This window comes from Phalaenopsis equestris, unplaced genomic scaffold (assembly GCF_001263595.1).
Source record: "Phalaenopsis equestris unplaced genomic scaffold, ASM126359v1 Scaffold001283, whole genome shotgun sequence".
Lineage (NCBI taxonomy): Eukaryota > Viridiplantae > Streptophyta > Magnoliopsida > Asparagales > Orchidaceae > Phalaenopsis > Phalaenopsis equestris.
Genome location: NW_018165722.1, coordinates 124991 through 135545, shown reverse-complemented (window position 1 = coordinate 135545; position 10555 = coordinate 124991).

Sequence of the window (10555 nt, the reverse complement as noted above, 5' to 3'; positions counted from 1 at the left end):
ACCAAAAATTAAAATTACATTATATATATATATATTAAATTTAAATTTTAAAATCTTTTTTTTTTTTTAAATAACCGACAATTTCTGGCGACTCTACTGGGGACTAATTCTTCTCTCCATTTAGATCATGAAGGTTTTGTCTTCAAACATCGGTAGTGTGTTCATGTCCCTTATGGGCCAAACTACCCTTCTTCCATTGACATACCTTGCTCATATCTGCCTTGAGCAAGTATTGCCAACTCTCTTTTGATTCTAGAGCCACTGTTTAATCATCCTTAAACAGAGAGGTTCCACAATCTTTAGATTTAGGTATGGTGGACCCCCAATAGGTGTGGTAGGTGAGGAGTGGTATGTCAAAATGAGTTTGGTACAAAATCTACCTCCTCTTATCTCAGAATGGGTCCTACACCTCCTACTACTTTTCTTTATTAATGATATTTTTTTATTTAACTAATTAAAATATCTAAACAAAGTTTAAAATATATATAAAAAGATTTTTTTGGATAAGTCTAGAAAGAGCCGCCCAGTTAAACAACTTTGTTTGGTACAAGAAATTCGTCCAAAATTGTTGCAGCAATGACAATAGACATCGTGAGTCTAATTTCTGGAAAATTTTCAAATTACAGAAAATGACTTCGCCAAAATTGATCTTCTCCTTTGTTACTGGGATGGATCTAATTGTGAATAAGAGTGAGTTGCTTGACAAAGCTTTCATTCGTTTTAGACAGGGATTTGACAACACCGACATCAGGTTTAGAGACATCACTATTGTCGTGTTAAGAAACAGGATTTCTGAAACAGTGGAACTGATAATGGAATTTAATCTGAAGTCAACACATGTGTTTCCACCCCTAAAAAGGGCATTAGTTGAGGAAGACTCTGTCATTGTTGCAAAGTCTGCTAGAGTTGTCGGAAATACCTCTAAGACAGTTGTTACTGCTCCCACCGATCTAGTCACCTCACTTGTTACTATTCTCTCTCTGCTTAAAGGAAAGGGAATTCAGGAGGATGACAAGCCTGTTACTATGGAAGTTTCGACGTTCTTAACAGCACCTTCTGTGTTTGAGATAGGATCCAATTCAAGGTCCGCACCTCTGACTAGAACGCAAAGGAGGAACAAGAACTGAAAGATAGCTAAAATTAGAAAAGCGAAAGTTGCTGAGATGATTGCTGCCTCAACTGTCTTGGATGAAAATGAAGAAGTCGGACTGCCTGAGACATCTCCTCTCTTAAGAGGGAGCAGGTTCTCTCTTAAGAGGGAGCAGGTTTTGTTTTATCCACTGTCCGCCGCTCTTGATGAGGAAGACATTTGGAAGATTACTGCTACACCACCTCAATCTTATAATCATAATAACCAAGTGAAAGCTAAAAGATTCATACCGTTATCTGGAGTTCGTACAGTCTTTGAGAAATTGACAAAGAAGGAAGGATGTTTTGTTGTTGAAATTCTCAATAGGATTGAATGTACAGTGCCACCCCAAATGAAAAGTCAGATACTGAAAAAGGATAAGTTTGTTTCACAACCCGTAAGGAGGGATACAAGAAGAGGAGAAGGTTTGCTTTTACAAACCTCTCATAAACTTCGTTCAGATGGTCATCATGGGGGTCTCGATTCTACCACTTCCACTCCATTGCCGCCTAAAATTCCTGTTAAACATCGTCTAAGAGCCCGTGTTTCTCCTGCTTCCATTATTGCCACTCCTACTACTATTCTCTCCCTGAGTTCTAGGGGCGAAGACCTATTAAGTCCTGTCTTGGACCAAGAGTAAGAGTACCAATTATACAGGATAAGTTTTTACCTTGGCCAGGGAGATTAAGGAATAATAAAAAGTTACCTACCAGTGTATCTAGTTCAGACACTAGGAGACCCACTAGTTCTCAGCATGTAGATATCACCAATGAGTCACCTGATCCCAAAATATTTACATATGAGAAGATGGTGTGACGGCCTAGGGTCACTAAACCAACATGTGCGTAAATACCCGGGATGGAGAATTCTGGGGAGAATTCCTAATGTGATGTGTTGCCTACTACGATTGCCACTGAAAATACTACTTGTCAGTTGTCTCCAGTTGATTTTAAGCTATCCAAAGAAGATTTGATTGAAATAAAGTTGAAGAAACTCAAGAAATACATTAAGCAATTTTATAAAGAGAAAAAGATGAATTGGATGATGAAGAAGATCTAATCGATTACATGGATGAAGACTTTGCTGAGATAAACGTTGTGGAGACTAAAGCATCTTCATCTTACAAGAGGCACCGATTGAGGAAAATGCTACTGAAATATTACAAAAAGTCATTCAGGAAAAGGATGAGCAGATATAAGAATAAATGATGGCTTCCATTATGACCTTGCAGAGTCAGCCACAGTCCCCGAAAGTAGTACCTGCCGAGGTAAATCAATCGGATGTTATTCATATTGACGATAATAAGAAGGAATCCACCTCCGTGAATAAAGAAGAACAATATAAGAAATATTTTGTTCCAAATTCAATACCATAAAAGGAAATTAAAAGTATGATAGAACAACAGGTGAAAGAAACCTTGACACAATCTAAAAGTGGAACATCAATTCTAAAGGGTAGACCTTATCCTGAAGAATTTGATGCCGTACAGTATCCCAAATGTTTTGTACCACCTCTATTCAAAAATTTTGATGGAATGGGTAATCCTCGACACATGTTGCGCATTTTCACGTCAGTTGTTGTAATGCGGGGGGAAATGATGCATTAATTTTGCGATAATTAATTAGTAGTTTGTCAGGAGTAGCATTCAACTGGTATGCTGAATTGCCGAACGGCTCTGTTAAGACATTTGCAGAATTAGAAAGTCTCTTTATCAAGCAATTTGTTGGGGCTCAGTATCACATCACTGTTGGTGATTTAGTGGTCGAGAAAAAATTAACGGATGAGACTTTAGTAGACTATATTCAACACTGGAAGAATTTGAGCATGCAATGTGAACCTCAGCTTCAAGAACAACACGCGATTGAGATATTGTTGAAGAGTATTCATAGACCATTTGTGTTCCTTCTCAAGTGGTTTACAATTAAAACTTTAAAAAAGTTACTTAGCAAAGCTAGGAATCTTCAAGAAGAAGCGAAGCAACTTGGTTTTAACGAAAAGTTTGAGAAACAGAGACCCACTAAAACCTTCGAGAAAAAGTCTGTAATTGTTGCAATTATTGATAAAGGTAAATAATTGTTGGAAATAAAGGTTCAACAATCGCAACAATGCCATCAACCTGCTCAGCAATGCCGCCCACAGTCATTCCAGCAAAGATCTTACCAGACAAATACTAGACCAGTCCCGACTATAGTAGAGCGTTTAAACAAAGTATATCCTTTTAAAGATGAGGCAGTTGGCAAAATGTTTTGTAATTTGATTAAGAAACCAGAATTCAAATTGCTTGAACCTAAGAAGCCCAATGGAATTGATAAGAAGGATAACCGACTATATTGTCCATATCATAGAATGATTGGACATACTTTGGAAAACTGCTTTTCTCTTAAAAATTAGTTGGAATACAATCTCAAGAAAGGTAACATAATGATCCTGAAAGGGTATTTGAGAGAATCTGGAGAAGGTTCAATCAGTACAATTTTGGTTGAGCCTATTGTTCTGATCGATCCTTACGCAGTTGACGATGGATGGAATATAGTTTGGACTAAATTTTTGAAGAAAATACTGAATCAAATTTAAAATGCTTTAGTACAAGCCGCAATTCAGATTCCAGAACCCGTTAAACCAGCATTATCAATTGCAGTAGAAGAAGATTTGAAGGAAATTAAAGAATTCATCAAAAAGCTGAAGTGTGAAATGAGATTTGATTATCCGAGATTAGTTGCCACAGATTTGGGAGAGAAATCTCTCAAACCCCTTACTTTGTATGATTTCTTCTTTACTTCTCCAGGGGCACGTAATACTATGAAATTTGACTTTGGCCACATTTTGGTTGTTTCTACTGATGATGTGATTGATGATAACCAATCTAACCTCAATGATAATCTTAATCTTCATAATGATTCTTAAATCATATAAAATTTTAATATATAAAACGGTAATCTGGGAAAGGATATTGTTGATATTGATGTTGATTCAAAAACTGATTCGCCCGACTTCAAATTTCACGGATTGCCAATTGCAATAGAATTAGAATCCTCAGATTTGGGAGAAGCCTTAGAAGAATCAGTTATTCCAGCTCATGTGGAGTCATTACCCGAGTTAATTCAATACTTAGAAGAGATAATTGAGATAAGCTTAAAATGGAGTACATTGTAAATATATACATACACAAGACCTCTCACCCAGTACCTATTTATCGTTCAACCCTACTATAGATAGAATTAACATGTATCTCAAATTAATATAATTATAATAATCCTACCACGGGAACACAAAACTATTATGAACAACAATATTTATTGTACAACCAAAGGTATATATTCATATCCACAGGGCACAAGTGATCTTTGACATTTATTGCCCTAGTGTTAATCATAAAAAGGATGAGTCTAGGAGTAGAAAATGAAGAAAATGACTCCTGAACAATGAATGTACAAGCAAAATTCATTTGAGAGGTGAAGATCAAACATATCGCAAGTTGGGTACCAAAGGCTGAGTACAAATGGTCAGACAACAAAAGTTGAGTTTGGATGACTAAACACTGATAGATATGTATAAACGACCGAGTAGCAAGGTCGAGTATGTAAGGTAAAATGACGAGAGCTGAGTACAAAAAGTCAAGCATTACAAAGTGATATATCCAGACGAGAGGGCAAACACGATGAACAAAGATGAGTTGGTGATTTATAGGGTTCATTACCTACTGATATGATTATAATTTTGCACTTATTGATACTTGTGTTTTTGTATTTTATATGATAATATTGTACTTTGAGGAAGGTTAATGTCATTTTTGCAGGTCGTAGCAAAAAAGGAGATGAACGGGAATCAAATTGGATTGAATTAGAGCATGGAAAAAAATTTAGCCACTAAGCGCCTAGCTGTCAGTTCCCTCTAAAGTGATGCAAAATCCCAAGAAGCCAAAAAGGTTGTACCGCCTCATGGGAGCTTAAGCGCCGCCACCAGTGTGCAAACACCGCGAAGTCAGTGTCATGGTGTCGGACCCTTATGAAAAGTTCTTCAAGTGTGTGGCGCCTATGCACTTGAACTCAAAATTTAACAGTTTTGGCAGTTTAGAATTTGAATTAAGGGGAAGAAGTATAGAGAGTTTAAAGAAGAATTTATGGGTGCTTTTACACCATCCTTTTGCCATATTTTTGTAGAGGAATTGAAGGAGAAGGCCAAAAAATTGCAAGGATATTGAGTGCAACTGTGTTTGAAAATTTGAGAGGAAATGTCCTGCTTGCTGTTTAAGGTTCACTCTACTATTTTTCTTGGGAGGAGATAAGTACATTCAAGTTTATTTTCTCTGTGGATTTCTTTGTAAAACACTTGGTGTATGATTTACTTTCTTATTTCAATTATTGTATTGATGTGTTTTATCATGAGCAGTGTTGACCTCACTTTTGATTGAGGTTTAGTCTTTCCTCTTTAGTAGCCTAGGGTTTAGCCATAGAACATTCCTGTTGACTATTCCTAAAGGACTAGAAAAAGATCTCTCACCATTAGAAACTCTAAATCATTCTTTGCTCAACTTGAAGTTCCATATATTGTTCCTAACCTCTAGCACTTAGTAGGTGGGGTTGATATGAGGAAGCTTAAAGGGAATCGCCATAGGATTATCTGGCCTTAAGGTTGACCCTGCGTGTTGGTCTAGAGCTAGTTCACTCACTTGCACTCATTTTCACTCACAACACCCAAAAATTTGTTGACTTTGATCCCTTGATCTTTGGGACACTCATGTAAATGGCCCCCTAGACCCACTAGCCCTAAGCTAGGGTTTAGCTAAGACCAATACATAGAGGACCCAAATCGGGATTCCATTTGTCCAAGACTCATATAGGGTGGTTGGCACTCCAATTTTACCAAAATATCCAACTTAGCATTTGACCCCCCGCCCAAATCTACCCAAATTACCTAAACACCCCCAAACCCAAAATTTGTCAAAAAATCCCAATTTCACCCAAAATAATCAAATTGGTTCAAAAATCATTTCAAATCATTTCAAACTACCCAAATTGCTCAAAAACACCCAAAATTTCCAAAATACCCCAAATTTGTCAAAATTACAAAAAAAAACCCTTGGTGGCCCAAACTTTCCCAGAACCTTCAAAATCATTTCAAATGTCTCCAAAACTAATTTGGACCCTTAAATTAAATCCAGTGTGATCAATTTGACCAACTTTAACAAAAAAGCCTCAATTTGTTCCAAGTTCAAAATCTCACTAAATTAAACCCCCAAATCTATCCAATTTCCTCAATTGTGCATTATAAACTCTTTGAAATGTTCCTAAACATCAAATTAAGCCCTCAATTGGACTTACTCAAGCCTCATTTTCACTCAATTTCAACCCAAACCTAAAATCAATCTAAAAAATATAAATGAAAGATATATAGATATAAAAGAACCAAATTCCACCAAATTGAATGCCCTGACCCAAAATTGACACCCAATTGATGTTGAGAACTCTTCATGATATTCCCCTAGACCATTTTTAACCATTAATTTAAACTTAGAACAACTCTAGCCTAACCCAAACTCAAGTTTAACCCAACATACCCAAAATCATCAAATGTCCAAATTCCTTCAAATTGACCCACCAAATCAACTCAAAATCTCTCCAAATATTTTCTAAATTCTTTGTGACAATCATCCACACCAAATTGCTCAATCAATTGAGTTCAATATCATGTCTAGCCTAACCCAATCTCTACTTCAAGACAATTTAACCTAAATTGAACCCATGCACAATTTGACCCAAATTGAACCCATGCACCAAAATTGAATAAGTCATGCCTGAGTGACCAAATTAATGACACCACAGCTACCAAATGGATCCTAGTGACCAGGCTAGACCTACCTAGCCCACCCTCGATGAGCTATGAACCAATGGTCCCTTGATTTAAGGGCTTTTACCCATTTTTTTGGCCTAAACTTGAAATATCTTCTCCATCATGCCATACCATTAGAGGCTAACCATCATTAGCCACCCCCTAACCTCCTTGAGCCAAGAAGTGACTGAACCCTAGCCACACCTCAGCCACCAAAAATAGGCACCTCAAAGGAGCCCAAATGGCCAAAAATAAAAAATTTGGACTCCCTGACTTTGATCACTCCCATTAGATGCTTGTGTCTTTCTTCACTCCACCTCAGCAAGCCTTAGCACCCACTGCCAAGCCCTGAGCTCCACCAGGCAGCCATGGCTTTAAATTGACTGCTCCATGGCCAAAGGGGAAGTTAGCAAAATACTTGGGGAAACTTTGTCCAGTTGCTTCCAGAGACTCTCCAAGAACTCCTCAACTTAATCTCTCCTCAGCTTAATCCCATTGTTTTCCCCCTTTCGTTCCCACAGTGAGAGCTCAATTTTGAGTTCAAAATTTTAGCTCAAATCAGGACATATTTCCCCACACACCAAAGTCCACCAAACTCCAATTAACTATGCACACACCGTGAGAGAAGTTGATTCCCCACAAAAGCCCCCTCTCAAACAGCCTCTAACCTATCTCTAGACCAACACCTGAAATCGAGCTTGATCAAAATCATACCTAGACAATTCACCAAGACCTAGGACTTCATCTGGAGGTTCGTTGGAGCCAATCAAAGCTACTACAACCATTTAATTGAGGCCTCCCCTCTCAGACAAAGGTATTGAACCTCAACCATAATTGGAGCCTATTTTGATACTCCATAGGTATTTACTGTATTTCATACTGTATAAGTCGTATAGATATGCTCGTCTTGAGTACATGAAGGTGTAGGAATAAACCTCATGCGATTTGGTTGAGTCTAGACAAAGATCTTAAGGTTTTAGTGTGAATAGTTCTCGGGTTGGCTCGTTTGGGGATGATGAACGGATGTTGTCTGATCGCGCGTGTATCAGATGGATAGTGGAGATCAAGTCGGACGAACCCTTAGAGCAAAAAAGGCATACCGTTTGGCAGTTGAGGTGGCTGACAGCATCAATTGGCGGAACGCCATGTGGATTTTCTGAGCTTGAGCTGTCATAGGTTGAGGTGGCGCCGCGCATTTAAATAGAAAAATAAGGATTTTTTTGGATTTATTTAAATGCCTGAATTTCAAATATCCATATCTTTCTCTAAAAAAATCACAAAAATAAAAGAAAAATATCCTCTTGCTTAATGAACAGAGGAGAGTAATGTGGACTAAAAATAATAATCATTTTCTTACTCTGTGATTTTTAATGAATTACATACTTTTTGGAGTATTTTAATTCATTATTATCAAGCAATGCTCACCATGGCTTAAAATTTTTAGGGTTCATTCCTTATGACTGAGGCTATATTCTGTGTTTTTTCCATGGTCAGACAACATCTTTGTGTCTCTAACCCTAATTTTCAAGCTAAGATGACTATTTTAGCTTATTATAATTATATAAATTAGCTTATCTATTTTAGCTTATTATAATTATATAAATTAAAATATCACTTGAAAAATTATGGGAATACTTTTAGTAGGTTTCCTATGGTCAAAGAAGCTTAAGAAAAATATCATGATGACATGAATTTTGTAAATTTCTATATTTACTTAAGTATGTATATCTTGTAGTAATTTATGTAAATTAAATACTAATAAAAAATTGACAAAATCAATTTCACACTGTGTATAAAAATCATGTTTAGCCACTGTAAAAATTTAAAAATTATTTGACTAAGTTTGAGCACTATAGTAAATTTTCTAAGAAACCTTGTATTTTGTACAAAAATAATTATAATAAATTAAATACACTTGGGAAAACTATGAAAAGTGTTTTTTGTGTTCCTTGTGATCAGGGGCACTTAGAAAAAATAAAATTTATTTTTAAAAAAAATACTTGATTTTTGAGTTATATTTCAAATTAAAATAATTAAAAATAGTTAAAATAATTATAAAATAAAAATGTTTCAAAATGTGTCTAATTGTTCCTTGATTACTTAGAACTCATTAGGATATTTTTCCTAATTTTTCTAAGTTAAAAAATAAATTTTCAAAAGCTTATAAGTGAATTTTTCTTATTTTCCCATTAAAATAATTATAATAAAAAAATCATGAAATTTTGACTAAGTCTTTCTCTAACCTAAGGGGACCTCTAGTAATTTTCTCATGATAAAAAATTTTATTTTGGATAGCTAAGTAAAATAAATTTTGGAAACACTATCTTTTAAGTTTAAGTGATTATTTAAATTAAATTAAATTTTGAAAACCCACATTTTCTCCTCTGATATTTTAATTGACCCATGGATATCACACTCTAAATTCTCAAAATCATTTGAGTTATGCTTAATGAATTATGAAATGGAAAGCCTCAAGGGTAAAGAGGTAACTTTAGATTTTGGTGTCTTAATCAAAATTTAGGGTTAACAAAGGGAAAATGGGTATTTTTAATCCTAATGAACATGTTTGGATGATTGGATTACAATAGGATTAAGAGATAGAAACTCACTTGTCACCTTTTCATAATATGAACAAAATTCTAATTTCCCTAATCATCATGACATGGAAATCAATTAAGTTGAAATGATTCTTAAGTGATGGGCTTAAGCTATAAAGATGATAATTTACTTATCTTAGGTTTAAAATTAATTATGATGTGATCTTTCAATAAGAACATATGTCACTTAAACCAATAAACCACTTAAACCAAAATTTTAATCACCATCAATTTCCCCATTGTGATTGTTCAGGGTTTGGTAGTGACCTAGGCTCGATGTCTAAACTCGTTTGATCATATTTAGAAGATGACATGATTGATGATTCACACCTTTTTACACTACAAGCCCATTTTTAACTTTGTGAATCAAAACCTTTACTTACTTAAATTTTCCTTAGGGGCACTGATCCACATAATTCTTAAATAAGACATTAATTGATTAATCGGGTGTCCTAGTCTCGGGATAAATAAAACATCAAGTTTCATTGAGTAATAGAATAACTTTAGCTTAACCTTGGATAATTAATAGAACAATATGATAAGTTCAAAATGAACTCAAAATATTTCAAGAAATCTTCAAGTTATTTAGGGTCATGCCCTGAGCACTTTGAAATCTCTTAGATATTTTGAAGGGCAAATTGAACTTGCTATATTTTGTTCTAACATCATCCACTGAGATCTCCCGAGATTCAATAAAGTCATAACTTGGGGTTTGGTAGCTATACATTCATCTACTCCTGCAATTTAAATTATTTACAAAATTATATACATTTTTCCAAATCTAATCTTTTAGGTGGAGGAACGAGAAGAATCGACAGGTACTCTTTTAAGTTATTGCATTTACTTTTTCGTACCTATTGTTTCTTGCTTGTATGCTTAAAGTCACCCTGCCTGTCAAAACCAAAACTTAAAAAAAAATAAATAAGATAAAATTTATCACCACAACAATCAAAGCATAAGACAACTCAAAATTTAATAAAATTTAATCACAAACAAAACA